At 41.3% G+C, this 18,389-nt stretch overlaps 1 protein-coding gene across 3 annotated transcripts in view; it reads left to right on the plus strand.

The window, feature by feature from the left end:
* RETREG1 (reticulophagy regulator 1) overlaps positions 1 to 18,389 on the plus strand; it is a 146,880-nt gene that overhangs the window by 63,594 nt on the left and 64,897 nt on the right. For 2 of the 3 annotated variants that reach the window (XM_054252322.2, XM_078365650.1), the window contains exon 1: positions 1 to 18,389. This exon is cut by the window's right edge. The exons of the other annotated variant lie outside the window; for it this stretch is intronic. The gene's annotated coding sequence lies outside the window, so the exon portion shown is untranslated. 3 annotated transcript variants of the gene reach the window in all.

Consider the following 18,389-nt stretch of genomic DNA (forward strand, 5'->3'; position numbering starts at 1 on the left):
GGTTAGAAATCTATTTCCCTTATTGTTTACTTATTTACAGTCCCCAAACATTGTTACTTGTAGTCATATTTGCCTAGTAGCCTTTATAAAACAACTTTAATTTTCCCCCTAATTGTAAAGGTAATACAATGCTAATTGAGGAAATCAAAAATACAGGAAACTACACAGAAGAATACCCAAATCACTTAGAGACACATCAACTAGAAATTAAACTCACTTTCCAATTTTGAGTTTATTTTCTTGCAGCCTTTTGCAGAATTACGTAGGTGTTTGTTTATTTGTCCATCCTTTCAACAGATATTTATTGAGTTCCTTTATTGCCAGATCGTCTCAGCATTTGTGGAAGGAAAAATATGTAAAAACAGACCAGGTGTGGTGGCTCATGCTTTTAATCCCAGCACTTTGGGAGGCTGAGGTGGGCAGATTGCCTGAGCTCAGGAGTTCCAGACCAGCCTGGCCAACATGGTGAAATCCCGTCTCTGTTAAAATACAAAAACATAGCTGGGTGTGGTGGTGCGTTGCCTATAGTCCCAGGTACTTGAAAGGCTGAGGCAGGAGAATCACTTGAGCCTGGGAGATGGAGGTTGCAGGGAGCCGAGATTGCACCACGGCACTCCAGCCTGGGTGACAGAGTGAGACTCTGTCTCAAAAAATAAAAATAAATCAATAAATGAACAAATCAACAGGCAAACAACTTTGTCCTTCTAGAGTTTATGTTCTAGTGAGTGAGTCAGAAAATAATTACTGCAATATATAATGTTAGATGGTGAACTGGGCTTAGTGGCAACGAAAGCAGGAGAGGTGGGTAGGGAGTGGAGAGGGGCCAGGGAGAGTCCAGGCTGTGATCTGGTGCTCAGGAAAGACATTACTGAAGATTTTTGAGCAAGAACTTGAAGGAGGTGAGGTTGCAGCCCGTGTCTGTATGAGGAGCTTCTAGGCAGTAGGAACTGGGAGTGTAAAGGCCCCGAGACTGGGGCTTGTGTGAGGGTGACCGTTGTGTTATACCAGTAAGTTTTGTTTTATTTGTTATTGGTGGTATGTATCCCTAGTGAATGGGATCAGTAGAATATTATGTAGCCAATAAAGATCATAATGTAGAAGAATATATAGGGACATGAAAGGTCATCCTTTATTATTAATTTTTTATCAAAAATTGTAGATTTAAAGTGTGATCTCGCATGGGGCACCAGCTGTGCCCTCCATCATGTCGGGGTCGCCTCCTGAGATGTTGATCACCACCTGCAGAGATCTATCCTGCAGACCCTGACTCAACGACGAATGAATGAATTCACTCTCACACCCATTTCAGTGATTCAGGTGGGTTAGGGATGGTTGTTGGCTGCTTTCAGAGGACGACTGCAGCCAATTGACCAAGACCCCCATCCCATCTTCACATTTCATTGAGCAAAGATTTTATAACAGAGGTTCTAAGTCAGCACATAATTAACATGGTTAAAAGAGTGGTTTTACGAATGATGAAAGCTTAAGTTTCTGGGGCCCAGAGTAAACACTATTAATGGGTAATTCCCATTTGATCTCCCTCTGAGAGGGACATCCAGCACAAAGTTTCCATGAGTAAACAGAGTAGAGACAAAGTGATGTGGGGTAAACAGACTTCACTGGGAAAGCTGCTTATGTCTCTGTCTTTCCCTTTGCGAATATAATTGAGCCGGCTGCCTTCAGCCTGTCCCAATAAAACCTTTTGGCCTTCCAAAAGAGACTATATCTATAACTTTCCCTAATATTTTTCTAATATTTTGCCAGCCACTCCGAGTGCATCTCAACATTAACGGAAGTGCGGTGAGGCATATGCACAGTACATCACAATTGTATGCTGGCACATAAAATGTAGTTATCTCAGGGTGAGGGGAATATAAGTGTTTTTTATTTTCTTGATTTGGTTCACCCTTATTACATTTTTTTTCTATAATGAACATTCTTTTATCAAAAGGGGAAACAAAAGACATTCAATGAAAAGGAGCATGTCCCAGCAGGCAGGGTGAATATGGGGAGGTGACACAGGCAGCAGCACCCAGCATTTAGTTCACCGGAGTGCCCGGGGCTCTGGCTCCTGAGCTGCTGTGCAGAGGCAGGCTCTGGTTACAAGGAGAGAGACTGGCAGGGCCCAATCATAGGAATTAAAGGTCAGGGACAAAGTCCAGAGAAACCAGCAGGGCTCAACAGAGAGGTTCCAGCCTCAGAAATGTCAGCATCATTCCAGGTGGGGCCCAGCCAGGCCGAGTGTCATTTGACATAAAGTCTCACAGGATTGGGTGAAGAAAAATGATTATTTTCCAAGGCCAGGTGGGATCAAAGTTCTTACATTCTTGCTTTCTGAGGCTCAGAGGCAAGCTCAAAGTTGAGCCTCCAGATACAAGTGACAGGGTTGAATGAATATTCCAGTGACTTATGTGCAAACCCCAAAATGTTTCAAGATTTGGAAACTCATTTTATCATCTAGAATAAGATTGGAATTCTATCCTTGTGCTCTGAACTATAGTCTTTGTACAATGTGAACAAGAGGGAATCCAAGAGGTCGTCGTGTTTTCTTTCAGTGACCTATTCCTGGGTTCTGTCAGTGGGCAGGGCTGTCTGTCTGTCTGTTGGCCTTCCTATATATGTTCCTTAGGTACATATTAGTGATCATATTGAATATATTGCAGGATATTTGTAATATACATATAAGTTGTAAAACATTTTAATAAATGAATATACATGAACCTATCATCCAATCAGGACTGATACAGTTGCTCCTCCCCTACCCCATCCTGCTGCCTGCCAGAAGCAGGCATGGTCCTAAATTTTGTGCCCCTCATTCATTTGCTTTTCAGAAAAACCTCACTTATATTTAAATGAAATATGAGTATTCATACATTCAAACAAAATCTAAATATTTATATTTAAACATCTAAATACTTATCTATCTAAATAAGGTATGTTTATATATTCAAACAAAATATAGTTATATATTTAAACAAAGTATGAATATTTATATATCTAAATTGCATATACATGTATCCCTAAATAAAGTTTTTGTTTTTGAGGCGTATAAAAATGGTACCATATTTATGTACTCTTCTAGGACTAGCGTCTTAACATTTTTAAAAACATTTTTTAAAAAGATCAGTTGTGTTGCATTATATAACTATAGTTCATTCATTTTTTGTGGTTGTACAATATTCCATCATGTGACTATATCACAACTTATTTATCTGCTCTTTTTCACTGAACGTGGATTGTTTTTTCCCATGGTGCCCACTGTTTTTGTTTCTGAGTTTACTATATGGCAGTACAAATGGTCATTTAAAGGAAAAAGGTAAATGCCTAATGCGTAAAGTGACCAGTTTCCAAAGCCAGGATATTGTATGTTTGAAAGATTGTGTAAAATCTATACCAGTGCATGGGCTGTGACACCTAGCGTGGAAATATTCTTGTGAGTTCTTGGGAGGTTTTTCTGAGTCTTTAGTCTGTGCATGCTCAGCGTGTTCTAGGGCTGGCTGCCACTAGAGGGGGTGTGAGCGATGGGACATCTGTTTCAGAGACGCTAAGAATAGTCTGGCTACTGCAGAAACCCAGCCGCCTGGTCCAAAGTATGATTAGAACCTACACATTTCAGGAGGGCAAGAACATTCGTATTGTTCTAGTTACAAGAAGAAAGTCCAATGAAAGGTTAGTTCTGTACCTGTACCTGTGTGCACAGGTATGCATGGATACTCATGCTTTAGAGTAGTAGGGGGAATGAAAAAAATGAACAGGGACTAACTAAGGGAAGTGATCGAAGTGTGGATCGATGGAGAATATGAAAGAGAAAGTGTGGGTGGGCAGGAAATTCACAAATAAATGACATCAATCAATGACAAATGGTTGTACTTTGTAGTTGACAAAAACCTAAGGATCTGTGAGGTCTCTGAGAATTAAATGGTACTTTGAGTTCATGACACTCTTACTGCTTGTTTCTAGCCACTGTCTTACATAAAATCTCAGTCTTTCCTTCTTCCCTCCTTGCTCTTTGACTTAGTCCTTTGACTTAGTATTTTCTTTTTCTTGAGGACTCTAAAATCACCTTGAATTGTGAATCTTAGAAAATAGCTTAATTTGCAGGTGATTATGTAGAAAGAGGGGGTATTAGTGAGTTGTTGGCTCCCAGACATAAATTGACCTGTTAAATATTGAGGGCAAAGGTTCTTGCTTGTTGGAAGAGTGTACAAGAGCTGTGGCTACCAAAATATGTCTTCCATACCATTGTGTGTTCGGGCAGGCTGAATAATCCCATCCCCACCAAAGAAGTCCATCCCGTAACTTAGAAACTGAATATGCGACCTTGGATGGCAGAGGGACTTTGCAGATGGGATCGAGGATCTTGAGATGGGTGGATGATCCTGGAGTACCGTGTCATCACAAAGGTTCTTTTAAGAAGGAGGCAGGTCAAAGAGAGACAATGTGAGCCTGCAGGCTATGACTATGGAGCACGGGACCGTGAGTTAAAGAAAACAGCCTCTAGAAGCTGGAAGAAGCTGAGAGACTCCATCTCCCCCAGAGCCTCTGGAAGGAATTCATACCAGCAGACCCAGATTAGAGTCTGGCCACCAGAACTTTAAGATGATGAATTTTTGTGTTTTTTAGATACTAAATTTGTAATTGGTTACAACAGGAACAGGAAACTAATCTAGCATTTCTCATGATGTGAAAGAACCAACCAGCTTTGATTTGGAAACGTAGAAGGCAGGGGAGTGTCTGATCTGCCACAGGGGGCAGAGTTATGTCTGGGGACAGGTGGACTGGGAAGATGATGGGTGTGGCTCATCATCCATAAATCTCTATTGGAAAATTGAAGATAGCATTAAGTAACTGCAAATGCTGGAGTAGCAGCTGGGGAGGTTGAACTCTAGGCACCGTCAGTATCTCCAACAGTGAGAGCATTGCTTCTAAGGGAGGAACCCAAGAATGCGCCCTTTATTTGACATTTAGTCATATTTCCCTTAACACTTTTTTTTTTTTTAATTTTAAAGAGGAGGGAATATGTGGGAAGGAAGAAAGTTGACATTATTATTTAGAGGTATTTGGTCAAAAGAGGAAAAGTTACGTGTATCCTCACTGGGTATATTGCATTATTCCTCACGTGCTGTTTATTAGTTCTTCTGAAGGCTATTCTTACTTGTGCCTGTTTTTAATACCTGAACAACTGGGAGAGAGAACTTATCCTGCAGTCATTTGGCTTGTATTCTTGGAGAGTATTTTTAAACTATAACATTCAGAGCCATCTCATATCACTTTAAAGACCAAGAAGTACTTTCACTATTTACTTCTCCTGGACTACAGATTTGAATTTGAATAATATTTTCACTAACACAGAAAACACATTTTCTAGATTGTTTTTGATGTTTTCCTTATTTTGGGGGGTCAGTTATTACAGTCTTTAGTAAAATGAGTGATATTTTCAATCATGACTCAAGAGTCATCTGCTGTGGAATAAAAACTGAATTCCATAGCTTATTAAGCTGAACATCCTCAAGTCAGAACTGCTGTTTATGTGGAATAAACTGCACAATTAAATACTTTTTTCCCCATGAGGCTAAGTTTGGATGAAATCATCTTGCTTCCAAGGGCTTTTAATGGATGTATCATGCTTGGAATATATAATGAAGACTCGGTAATTGAGAGAATGTCTAAATGGAACAGAAACTTGTATTTTTAAATTGAGAAATGGGTCTGAAACTGATCTAGGGGGTAAAAGTAGGACTATCCCAAGTCTTCATTAAGTAGGAGTGGAAAAGCCTGCCCTTCTCCACAGTTTTACCTATATTAATATATGAGCAGTTCAGTGAATACATAGGTCATTGAGATGGACCATTTCTACTTCCCTGATGGAAGTGGTGGGGGAGTGACCCTGGTTTGAGGGATTAGTTTGTGCTCTTTGTGGAGGGCACGTAGAAAGTTAGTTAGACATTGCTTATAAATTTGTCTTGTTCTTTGATCAAGGCATGACAGTTTTCCAATAGTGAAGGAATACAGAGCTTGTAGTAAGTGAATTTCCTCAACCTGGTTAGAATATGGGATTGATAATTTAATCAATATCAGGAAGGTAGGTAAGTTCAAGAGAAAGCTTTTCCTCTAAATACTGCCAGCTGATTTCTGGAATAGGAAAAAAGGCCTTCTCGGGTAAGCAAGTCATTTTGAGAAACAGGGGGAGGCCAGTGAAAAGATGATGAGGCTGTTTGGACAAGGTTTTCAGCTCAGCTACTATGTCAGTAACACTGTTGGTACCCAGCACCTAGATTTTGCATGGCCTCTTGGCCTGGGATTCTCTTTATTTTAGTTTGCTCAGGCAGCCATAACAGAGCACCATAGATTGGGTGGCTTAAATAACAGGTATTTATTTCTCACAGTTCTGGAGGCTGAGAGTCTGAGATCAGGGTGCCAGCATGGCTGGGTTCTTGGTAAGGGCTTTTCCCTCTTCCTGGTTTACAGAGAGTGCTCTGGTCCCTTCATCCCTTTATAAGGGCAGTGATCTGATCATGAGGGGTCCCGTCTCTATGATCTCTCCAAACCCAGTTACCTCTCAAAGGCCCCACCTCAAATACCATCACATTCTGAGTTGGGACTTTTCTGTGGTTTCAATGTCTCCTCCCAAACTCATGTTGAAATTTCACTGCCAGTGTAACGGTACTGGGAGATGGAGCCCTTATGAGGTAGTTAGGTCCTGAGGGCTCTGCCCTCATGAGTGGATTAATGCTGTTATTGCAGGAGGGGACTGCTGATAGAAGGAGAAGTTGGCCCCATTTACTCTGCTTCATGTACTTGCGTGCCATTTGATGCCCTTCTGTCATGAAATGGTGCCACAACAAGACCCTCACGAGAGGTGGCCCCTCAGTTTTGGACTTCCCATCCTCTAAAACCATGAGCCAAATAAATCTCTCTCCTTTGTACATTACCCAGCCTGTGATATTCTGTTATAGCAGCAGAAAATTGGTTAAGATATGTTTACCATATCAATTTTTTGGGAGGACACAAACATTTATACCACAGCACTCTTTTTCCCTGCCTGCCCCATTTCCTCCTTTTGAATTTAATCATGAGGGTAAGTAGAGAGATTTGATTGGGTTGCTGCAATTCATACGAACGCAGAATTAGAGAGCTGGGTGAAGCTACACACAATTCAAGCTGCAGACAGGGTCATGATGAAACAAAACTATGAAGAGGATCCACCTATACTCAGGTTCCTGGAGAAGGGATTATTCCAAAAATTTTTTTGGTTAAGTAATGCAAGCGTCACACGACTTCCTTAAATAAAAAGGGAAATGTTCTAATTTAGACACCCTCCATCACCCACTGCTTATTACCATTGAGTGCTGGGGCCCTTGAATGCAAGGGATGTTGTAGAAACTTTGGTTCGGACCATAGAGGACTAAAACCAGGTTAATAGTGAATACATTATGACCCCCTCATTTGTTGTCCTTTCCTTGTTATTGCATAAGGACTGAATATGGCTGGGTATGGCTGGGTTATAATAGACAAGCATAAAATCTCAGTGTCATACAATGCATATTTATTTCTTGCTTATGTTTCTGTGAAGCAACTGGGTTTAGCCTGTACTTGGCATTAAGATTTGGGTTGCCAAAGGATTGTAAATCGTTCTATTATAAAGACACATGTACATATATGTTCATTGTAGCACTGTTTACAATAACAACCAAATCTCCATCAATGATAGACTGGATAAAGAAAATGCGGCACATATACACCATGGAATACTATGCAGCCACAAAAAAGGATGAGTTCACGTCCTTCACAGGGACTGGGTGAATCTGGAAACCATCATTCTCAGCAAACTGACACAAGAACAGAAAACCAAATACCACAGGTTCTCACTCCTAAGTGGGTGTTGAACAATGAGATCACATGGACACAGGGAGGGGAAGATCACACACTGGGGCCTGTTGGGGGGTTGGAGGCTAGGGGAGGGATAGCAGGGAGTGGGGAGATTGGGAAGGGATACCATTAGGAGAAATACTTAATGTAGGTGACGGGGGGGGGGGATGGAGGCAGCAAACCACCATGGTATGTTTATACCTGTATTACAATCCTGCAAGATCTGCACATGTACCCCAGAACTTAAAGCAAAAAAAAAGATTTGGGTTGCATCCAAGCTTTACTCCAGTCTTGTAGCCTCATTGGACCAGAGGCTACTTAAAGTCTGTTATTCTTATGGACAAAGGCAGGAGGGGCACAAGAGCACAAAGCCAGTAACTCAGGCACATTTCACACCTCCGCCTGCTGATATCCAGGAGGCCTAAACAAGTTACATGGTTAGGTCCGACGCCAAGAAGGAAAAAATGCCTTTGACCACACAAGGCCATGGAAGGGATGGATGTATAACACTACAATGAGAGAGTAAAGAATTGAGTGTTATAATTGAATCTGATATCAATTTTTTTACATTATTAGGTAGGAATTATTTTCATAGAGTTATGTGTTTTTATTCTGTATTTAGTGTCTTTTAAAATTCCAGAATAGTTTTTGATGTGTAAATAGATATACATATTTATGTAATTATAGGAAATAAGCTTATAAGTTCAATCTCCCCATTTATTTTTAAAGATGGCTGCTTTAAATACCCTTTCTAACCCTAAGTGTTTTGTTGGTGTTGCTTGAATTTTTTTTTAACCATAATTGTTAGTTTTATCCAGCATTAATTTCAAGAAATTTACTCCATTCCTGATTATTTCTCCCTCTTTCAAAACCAGAACAATTTTGCCCACTAATAATGTCAGATTATAAAATTATTGGCAGATGTGACATTAAGATGGTATATGTGTGTGTGCTCACATACAGAGCTAAAGGGCTTCGTGAAACCTGCTGTTACATGACTCTGAACACATCGTGTACCTTTATATTTATAGAAGGGCCTCATTGTACACATTGCAAAGGGAACTTGGAAGAATCAGATATATTCTTTGGCAAAATCTCACACTTATTTCTGCAGCCTAAATGAACGCTACTGAAACATAAGTTACTTATTTTTGGGTCGTAAATTAAACTCCCATTGTTGCTAACACTCATGGTTTCCAACAAAAGTTAAAGGAGCCAGCAGTTGTAGGCTCTGCGGGAAGACGGTTGAAAGGGAGTGTGGAATGTGCTAAACGTGTGATTTTTATTTGGAAGAAACCAAATACCCCTGTTTTCTGTTCAAGAGTTGACTAGTCATCTATGTTTTCCCCCGATAAAGTATCTCTTATCTTGGGCCTGACTCTGAAATTCTCCCCTTGAATTTTCTTGTGATATTTGTAATGGTATGAAACACTTTGGTTGTGAATAGAGAAAGGAGGTGACACTTTGCACAGTCACCCTGTTGGTCTCTGACAACAGGTTTTAGATTCCTGCTTAAACTTTGGGGCCACCTTCCCTGTAGGTGTCTTGAGCCATAAACTTCTACCATTTATGAAACACCTGCTCTGCATAAGGCAGAACCCCACCGGACCTGCAGCATGCTTCCTGACATCGTGGCAAGGTTTTGTTGTATTTCCCTCGATGTCGGAACATGGGGAAAAGGTCTCTGGTATCAGAGAGGTGGTAGAAATAACGAGAGAGTTGTACATAGTTGGCTTTGAAGCTGTTGAATTCACCTTTAAAGTAATTCAAAGAGATTCTGTTGCTATTTGCTCTACATAAAGAGATTGAGTCTGCGCCACCCGAATAAAAATAGCTGTAAGGATTACATCATCAGAAAAAGTTTTCATTGGTACACCAGGCCATGAAGGGAACAAGTCCATGGTTATATTTAGATAGACTTCTGTTTTGCTCATTGAAATGATGATTTTAAGGCAAAGCAAGAGAAAAGGTAGGGAGGGAGAGATGACTGAAGAAGGCCACCACCTTTATTTTGCACGCACTGATTAATATTTCAAAATTGGAATCTGGCACTAATTTTCATTTGTATTGAATCAGCACCCTATTTTATTCCTGTTTTCTAACCACCTGTTATAAGCATAGTGTCTCCTATTTACACTATCAAAGCATCTTTGGGGCAACATGTTCCTTCTAATAACTTACTCTTTTCTAAAATTATATCTCAAGAATATAAAATTTTGGCTAAGTGCATTGGCTCATGCCTGTAATCCCAGTACTTTGGGAGGCCAAGGCAGGAGGATGGCTTGAGGCCAGGAGTCTGAGACCAGCCTGAGCAACATAGCCAGGCCGTGTCTCTACAAAAAATGAAAAGTTAGCCAGGCATGGTGGTACATGCCTGTGGTTCTAGCTGCTTGGGAGGCTGAGGTGGGAGGATGACTTGAGCCCAGGGCTTTGAGGCTGCAGTGAGCTGCGTTCATGTCAGTGTACTCCAGCCTGAGCAACAGAGAGAGAGACCCTGTGTAAGAAAAAAAAAGAGAATATAAAATTTCAAGATTTGTGCAGTGGAAAAACGAATATACCAAAGGAAATTGTTTGCTTTTTCATGTTTCTTTCTTTCTTGGAATTTCAATCATTGTATCTCACTGCTTTGCTTTTTATGACCTGTGCAGGTATAGAATTGGGATTCTCTTACAGGAGGCAAAAGGGTTTAACTCACATCTGCATGGCATGCTGCCTCTTGTCGTAACCCAGCACCGCCTCCCATCCAGCCTGCCTTCTCCAGCCCTGGCTGCCTGGAGTGACTGTGCTCCGTGCCCCAGAGGAGGAGCCTCCTGGACAGGTGGAACTGTGGCTCTGAGGAGCGAATTTACCCTTTTCTCTGGGAAAGCTTCTGTGCTAACAACAGACAGAAACCCCCTCGATCTAGCATAAATAAAGGAGGAATTATTATTTGGACTTGGGCATCTTATGGAAGCTGAGAGAAAGACATGCTAGGAATAGGAACCAAGACATTCCTAGGAACAGAAGCAACATAAAGCCTCCCAAGAATCAAAGGAAGCTGACAGGGAGCTTGGACAAGTGAGGGGCACCCGGGGAAGAGAGGATAGTGGACGATGATGATGCCAATGATGATAAACTGTGAATTAACTGTCCTCTCAGTGCTTAACATTTTCCAGTCACTGTGTTGAATGCTTTCCGTGTATTACCTAATTTATCTCCAAGACAATTCCATGAGGCAGGAATTAGCAGCCCCCTTTCAAAGACAAGGACACCAAAGCTTCCTTAAGGGACTTGGCCAGACTGATGGGTGTCACTCCTGTCTGTCTCCTTCTAACACCAATGGGCTTCACCACGGCATCCTACCGTATCCCATATCAACAGTACATGTCTTACCCCCAGTACATAGCTTCTTAAACAGTATTTAGGAAAATAAAGGTATGGTTAGAATTTAAAACAAGAATTTTAAAATGTTTTCATCACATTGCAAGAATGGGGAGCCAGCAGAATATTGGTATCCTCAGTGTTTGAGGACTGGATCTGGCAGAGCTCGTCAGGGGACCTGAGCTGGAAGTAGCCCCAATTCCCAGGACTCTCTATGTACTGGAGAGGCAAGCTGTGCTTTTGCAACTGAAATGTGTTGCTTTGCTGTTGTTAAAAGCTTATATTTAATTGATTTGAAGCATACTTTCCTCACAAAAAATGAGGCTGTGTTTTTAGTAAAATATGTTTTCGTATGTTGTCATGTAAGCTAATTGTTTTCTTGGCATATATTTTCTTCCTACTTGTAAACAGAAACCTTAGGAGATAATGTGGCCCCCATGGAAGAAACTCTGGAGTCTGAGCCAGCCAGTTCAGCCTTCTAGGCCTCATTTTGCTTATTGGCTAAAACAAAGTGAGCAGGCTTATTATAAAGCTGTGGTCATCAAGACAGTAAATAGATCAGTGGAACAAAGTGGACAGTCCAGAAATAGACACACGTATACTTGACAACTAATTTCCAACAAAGGTTCAAAGGCAGCTCATTGGTAAGAGGGTGGATTACCTTTCTAAGTAATAGTGATGGGAAGATTAAATACCCATATACAAAAATAGGAACTTTGATCCGTCCCTTGTGCTGCATACAGAAAGTAACTCAAAAAGAACATGGTCCTAAATGTAAACCTAAATCCATAAACCCCTAGAAGAAAACACAGCAGAAAGTCTTCATAACCCCAGGTGAGGGAAGGATTTCTTAGATACATACAATATTATTGGGATGATCCACAGAAGAAAAATTGGATAGATTGGACTTGATCAAGATGAAAAGCCTTTGCCCTTTACCGACATAGCTAAAGGAATGAAAAGCCAAGGCACAGACTGGGAGAAAATATCTGTGAATCATATATCTGACAAAAGACTTTTTTCCAGAATGTATAAAGAACTATTAAAACTTGGCAATAGGCTGGGCGCGGTGGCTCACGCCTGTAATCCCAGCACTTTGGGAGGCCAAGGCGGGTAGACCACTTGAGGTCAGGAGTTCAAGACCAGCCCGGCTAACATGGGGACACCCCGTCTCTACCAAAAAGTACAAAAATTAGCCAGGTGTGGTGGCAGGTGCCTATAATTCCAGCTACTCAGGAGACTGAGGCAGGAGAATTGCTTGAACCCGGGAGGCAAAGGTTGCAGTGAGCTGAACTTATGCAATGGCACTCCAGTCTGGGCAACAAGAGCGAGACTTTGTCTCGAAAACAAATCTTGGCAATAAACAAACCCGTAAAATGTCCAGATTTAAACAGACACTTCAACAAACAAAATAAACACACGAAAAGATGCTCAACATCATTAGTCAGTAAAGTAGCAAATTATAACCACCATGAGATAACACTTTGCCTGTTTGAATGGACAAAATGGAAAAAAGACTGGCTATACCAAGTGTTACTGAGGCTGTGGAGTGATTGGAACTCTTCTTTTATATCACTGGTGAGAATGAATATCAAATGTTACAATCATTTTCTCAAACAGTTTGGCAGTTTTGTTTTTGTTTTGAGATGCTGTCTTACTCCGTCACCCAGGCTGGAGTGCAGTGGCATGATCTCAGCTCACTGCAACCTTTACCTCCCGGGTTCAAGTGATTCTCCTTCCTCAGCCTCCTGAGTAGCTGGGGTTACAGGCATGCACCATCACACCCAGATAATTTTTGTATTTTTAGTAGAGACGAGGTTTCATGATGTTGGCCAGGCTGGTCTCGAACTCCTGACGTCAAGTGATCAGGCTGCCTCGGCCTCCCAAAGTGCTGGGATTACAGGCATGAGCCATCTTGCCTGGCCCAGTTTGGCAGTTTTTTTAAAAAAGATAAATACACAACTACCATGTGATTCAACAGCTTCCTGTCTTAGATATTTAGCTAAGAGAAATGAAAACATATGTCCACATGTAAATGCTCACAGCAGCTTTATCTGTAATAGCCAACACTATCCATCAGCAGGTGTGAATGCATAAATTGTGGCATATCCAGATGGTAGAATACAGCTCAACAATAAAAGTGAATGAATTATTGATAGAAATCAAGTAACATGAAAGTATCTCGAGATAATTATGCTGGATAAAAGAAGTCAGACAAAAAAGAGTACATCCTGTATGATTCCATTTATATGAAATTTTAAAAGTGCAAACTAATCTACAGTGACAAAGCAGACCAGTTTTTGTCTTGGAAGGGGAGGAGTGGTACAGGGAAGCATTAAAAGGGGTACCAGAAAATGATGGCAGGTCATGGTGGTGTTGATTCTATTGATTTTGGTGCTGGATTCATGGCTGTATGCCTATGTCAAAAGTGATCAAATGTTAAACCTCATGCACAGTTTATTGTAGGTCAGTTATACATCAATAAAGCAGTTTAAAAAAAAGCAGGTCCAGCAATAAGCACTAATACATGAAGGAAAACCCCCTAGAGGTAGTGGCCCTTCTGTTAAGAAGTCAACAGGCATTTCATGGAACTGTCTGCAGCTAATTCCAGAGCTCGTTCTGACACCCTTTCATATTGCTGAGACATCCCTTTCACATAAGCTGTGTGGCATGTATTTCTTTTAGTGAAACTGGTTAAAGAGCCCTTTGACTTTTGAGAGTAAAGCAAAAGTCAAGAGTAGAGATCAGCCTGGACAACATGGCAAAACGCTGATTCCTAGTACACGGGTAGACAAGTGTAGACCTAGATTCCTAGTACACGGGTAGACAAGTGTAGACCCGGATTATGAGGTGTGTTTACTTAGGAGATGGCTCCGGGCTACATTGTTTGTATGTCATAAAAACAGAGACTGCAGGCTGTGGTTGGCTGGAGAAGAACAGGTCTGTGGCTCTCTTGTGTTTTTCAAAAGCCCTGTCACCTGCTACGACTGTATACAGCTGAGTAAATGACATATACATGCTGTCACCTCCCCTCAGCTGAGAAACTTCAGGCAGAAATGAGGTGGGGGTTTTGTTTTGTTTTTCCCTAGAAAACCCCACCAGTAAAGCTCCTGCCTTTACTAATCTGTGGTGACAGAGAGCAGTGGTGGCCGGTGGCTGCTGAGGGCTTGCGAGGAGCAGGGTGAGTGGGTGTATTTCCAGCAGCTGTTGGAAATGTTCTGTATCTTACTTGTGGTGGTGGCTTTAAGGCTGGAAACATCTTTCAAAACTCACCAACTTTCCTGCTTTAATTTAGACAGATTCTTCTCTATCACATCCGCCAAAATAAAGTTATTTTTCATACTTTGTGCCTTTCTGCCCTCAGCCTTAGAACGTAGTGGCCCCTGAACACAAGTATTAATAAAATAATCATGTCATTGCCTCCCTGTGTAATTTCTCTTAGGAAACAAGATTAAAACTTCTTATTTAGTTGTTTCAACCATTGATGTAGAGATTAGTTTATTATTTTTTTTGAGATGGAGTCTGGCTCTTATTATGCAGGCTGGAGTGCAGTGGCATGATCTTGACTCACTGCAACCTCCACCTCCTGGGTTCGAGTGATTCTCCTGCCCTCAGCCTCCTGAATAGCTGGGATTACAGGTGCCCACCACCACACCAAGCTACTTTTTATACTGTTAGTAAAGACAGCATTTTGCCATGTTGTCCAGGCTGATCTCTACTCTTGACCTCAGGTGATCCATCCGTCTCAGCCTCCCAAAGTGCTGGGATTACAGGCGTGAGCCACCATGCCCAGCCTGAGATTCATTTTTGTTTTTAAACCTGTGTGTTATTTCTTTCTATCTGTATTTCTAAGAGAAAAAAAAAGAAAAGAAAAGTGAAATTGAGGCAGTTTGTTTTAGTGGATCGTCTTAGTCCATTTGGGCTGTAGTAACAAAATACCTTAGACTTAGTAATTTATGAATAATGGAAATTTATTGCTCACGGTTCTGGAGGCTAGGAAATCCAAGATCAAGGCACTGACAGAGTGTCTGGTAGGGGCTCCTTTCTCACAGATGGTGCCTTCTTGATGTGTCCTTACATGGAGGAAGGGCCTAGGCAGTCCCTTAAACCTCTTTTTAGAAGAGCACTGATCCCACACTTGTGGGCTCCGCCCTCATGATTGAATCACCTCCCCAAAGACCCTGTCTTCTGATACTATCACATTGGATATTCAGTTATAACATATGAATTTTGGAAGGACACAAACATTCAGACCATAGCACTAATTACATATGACAGAAAATGTGATTATTTGTGTGTCTCCTGAAATGAGTAAGCTCTGGGGCAATGTAGTCACCAAGATGGGATCCTTCTGGAATCTCTCAAGCATAGTGATGGTGCTGGTGCATAATAAGTACTTGTTTCCTTGTCAGTTGACTGAATCCATGCTTTTCTCCCCTCTAGTTGGCCTGAATAACCCATTAGACAACAATTCTACTCTTCAATCCCCATGGTTTATATAGACACAGTGGAAAAGATGCGTGGTAGAAATTGGCCAGTCTAATTTACACTCCCACCAACAGTGTAAAAGTGTTCCTTTTTCTCCACATCCTCTCCAGCATCTGTTGTCTCCAGATTTTTTAATGATCGCCATTCTAACTGGCGTGAGATGGTATCTCAATGTGGTTTTGATTTGCATCTCTCTGATGACCAGTGACGATGAGCATTTTTTCATATGATTGTTGGCCTCATATATGTCTTCTTTCGTAAAGTGTCTGTTCATATCCTTTGCCCACTTTTGAATTGGGCTTGTTGTTTTTTTCTTGTAAATCTGTTTGAGTTCTTTGTAAATTCTGGATATCAGCCCTTTGTCAGATGGGTAAACTGCAAAAATTTTTTCCCATTCTGTTGGTTGCCGATTCACTCTAGTGACTGTTTCTTTTGCCGTGCAGAAGCTGTGGAGTTTGATTAGGTCCCATTTGTCTATTTTGGCTTTTGTTGCCAATGCTTTTGGTGTTTTGTTCATGAAGTCCTTGCCTACTCCTATGTCCTGGATAGTTTTGCCTAGATTTCCTTCTAGGGTTTTTATGGTACCAGGTCTTATGTTTAAGTCTTTAATCCATCTGGAGTTAATTTTAGTGTAAGGTGTCAGGAAGGGGTCCAGTTTCTGCTTTCTGCACATGGCTAGCCAGTTTTCCCAACACCATTTGTTAAATAGGGAATCCTTTCCCCATTGCTTGTTTTTGTCAGGTTTATCAAAGATTGTATAGTTGTAGATATGTTGTGTTGCCTCCGGTGCCTCTGTTTTGTTCCATTGGTCTATATCTCTGTTTTGGTACCAGTACCATGCTGTTTTGATGACTGTAGCCTTGTAGTATAGTTTGAAATCTGGTAGTGTGATGCCCCCGCTGTGTTCTTTTTGCTTAGAATTGATTTGGCTATGTGGGCTCTCTTTTCCAAAGGACTATAAATCATTCTACTATAAGGACACATGCACACGAATGTTTATTGCAGCACTGTTTACAATAGCAAAGACCTGGAATCAACCCAAATGCCCATTGATGATAGACTGGATTGGGAAAATGTGGCACATATACACCATGGAATATTATGCAGCAATCAGAAATGATGAGTTCATGTCATTTGTAGGGATATGGATGAATCTGGAGAACATCATTCTCAGCAAACTGACACAAGAACAGAAAATGAAACACCGCATATTCTCACTCATAGGCAGGTGATGAAAAATGAGAACACATGGACACAGAGAGGGGAGTACTAAACACTGGGGTCTATTGGGGAGAAAAGGGGAGGGCCAGTGGGAGGAGGAGGTGGGGAGGGATAGCCTGGGGAGAAACGCCAAATGTGGGTGAAGGGGTGAAAGCAAACAGAACACACTGCCATGTGTGTACCTATGCAACTGTATTGCATGCTCTGCACATGTACCCCAAAACCTAAAATGCAATAAAAAAATAAGAAAAAAAAAAAAAAAGAAATTGGCCAGTCACCGAACACGTCTTCATGATATGTCTCACCATCTCCTCTTTTTGTTGCCTTTGGTGCTCAGGTCTTTAGGAGGCCTGTGGCTGGCGGGAGGAAGACCTGACATTTCCTGTTTAGTTCATCTGGGGATAGGTGAGCTAATGCGTGCGGAGCGCCAGCACCATGTTAGGATGGAATAGGCACAGTGTTCCCTCATTCCTTCCTGTCCCTTTTATATAATCACTTGTTCATTCCAAATTACTCATTAACAACAAGTCTTCATCTTTCCCAGATTTGATTTTCTTATGGTGGTGAAGTGAATTGTTCACTGGTATGTGCATGAATTTTCAGAATCAGAGAGCTTGAGATTCTCAGTTTTTAAGATCCTTTCTGTAATACTTGAATTCATGGTGGAAAGGAATCTATTACTTAGCCCTGCCCTGTATTTGCAGAAGGTGAGTGAGTATTCCTGTGTGACATTAGCCACCACATCACTATCAGTTATTGACTTTATCAATGATGCTGCTTCATATACAAGGCTAATAAGGAGAATTGATTTGCTTTTAAACAATTTACAAGTCCTTCAACTGCATCAATAGGATAGAGATCATTGCCGTTGGAAATACAACTGCTGCATAAAGTCCTGTTTGATTGGTAGTTTTTAGTTGGAGGATCCAGGTTTGGATTAAGAAATTCACTTTGGGCTGAGCGCAGTGGCTCACACATGTAATCCCAGCACTTTGGGAGACCAAGGCAGGTGGATCACCTAAGGTCAGCAGTTTGACACTAGCCTGACCAACATGGTGAAACCCCATCTCTACTAAAACTACAAAAATTATCTGGGCATGATGGCTGATGCCTATAATCCCAGCTACATGGGAGGCTAAGGCAGGAGAATCACTTGAACTTGGGAGGCAGAAGTTGTAGTGAGCCGAGATTGCGCCATTGCACTCCAGCCTGGGCAACAAGAGTGAAACTCCATCTCAAGGAAAAAAAAAAAAAGATACTCACTTTGGATTCCTAGATCTCCATTAAAATGGGTTCCAAAAGAACTGATTTTGACAAATCTACTCACTGAATGTTTGTGAATTCCAAACTCTTGGTCCTAACCAGAAAGAGTAGCCAAACTCTTGGTCCTAACCAGAAAGCACTCAAGGATATAAATAAGATCGTGGCAAGCTTTACATTTTAGAAGATTA

This window comes from Callithrix jacchus, chromosome 2 (assembly GCF_049354715.1).
Source record: "Callithrix jacchus isolate 240 chromosome 2, calJac240_pri, whole genome shotgun sequence".
NCBI lineage: Eukaryota > Metazoa > Chordata > Mammalia > Primates > Cebidae > Callithrix > Callithrix jacchus.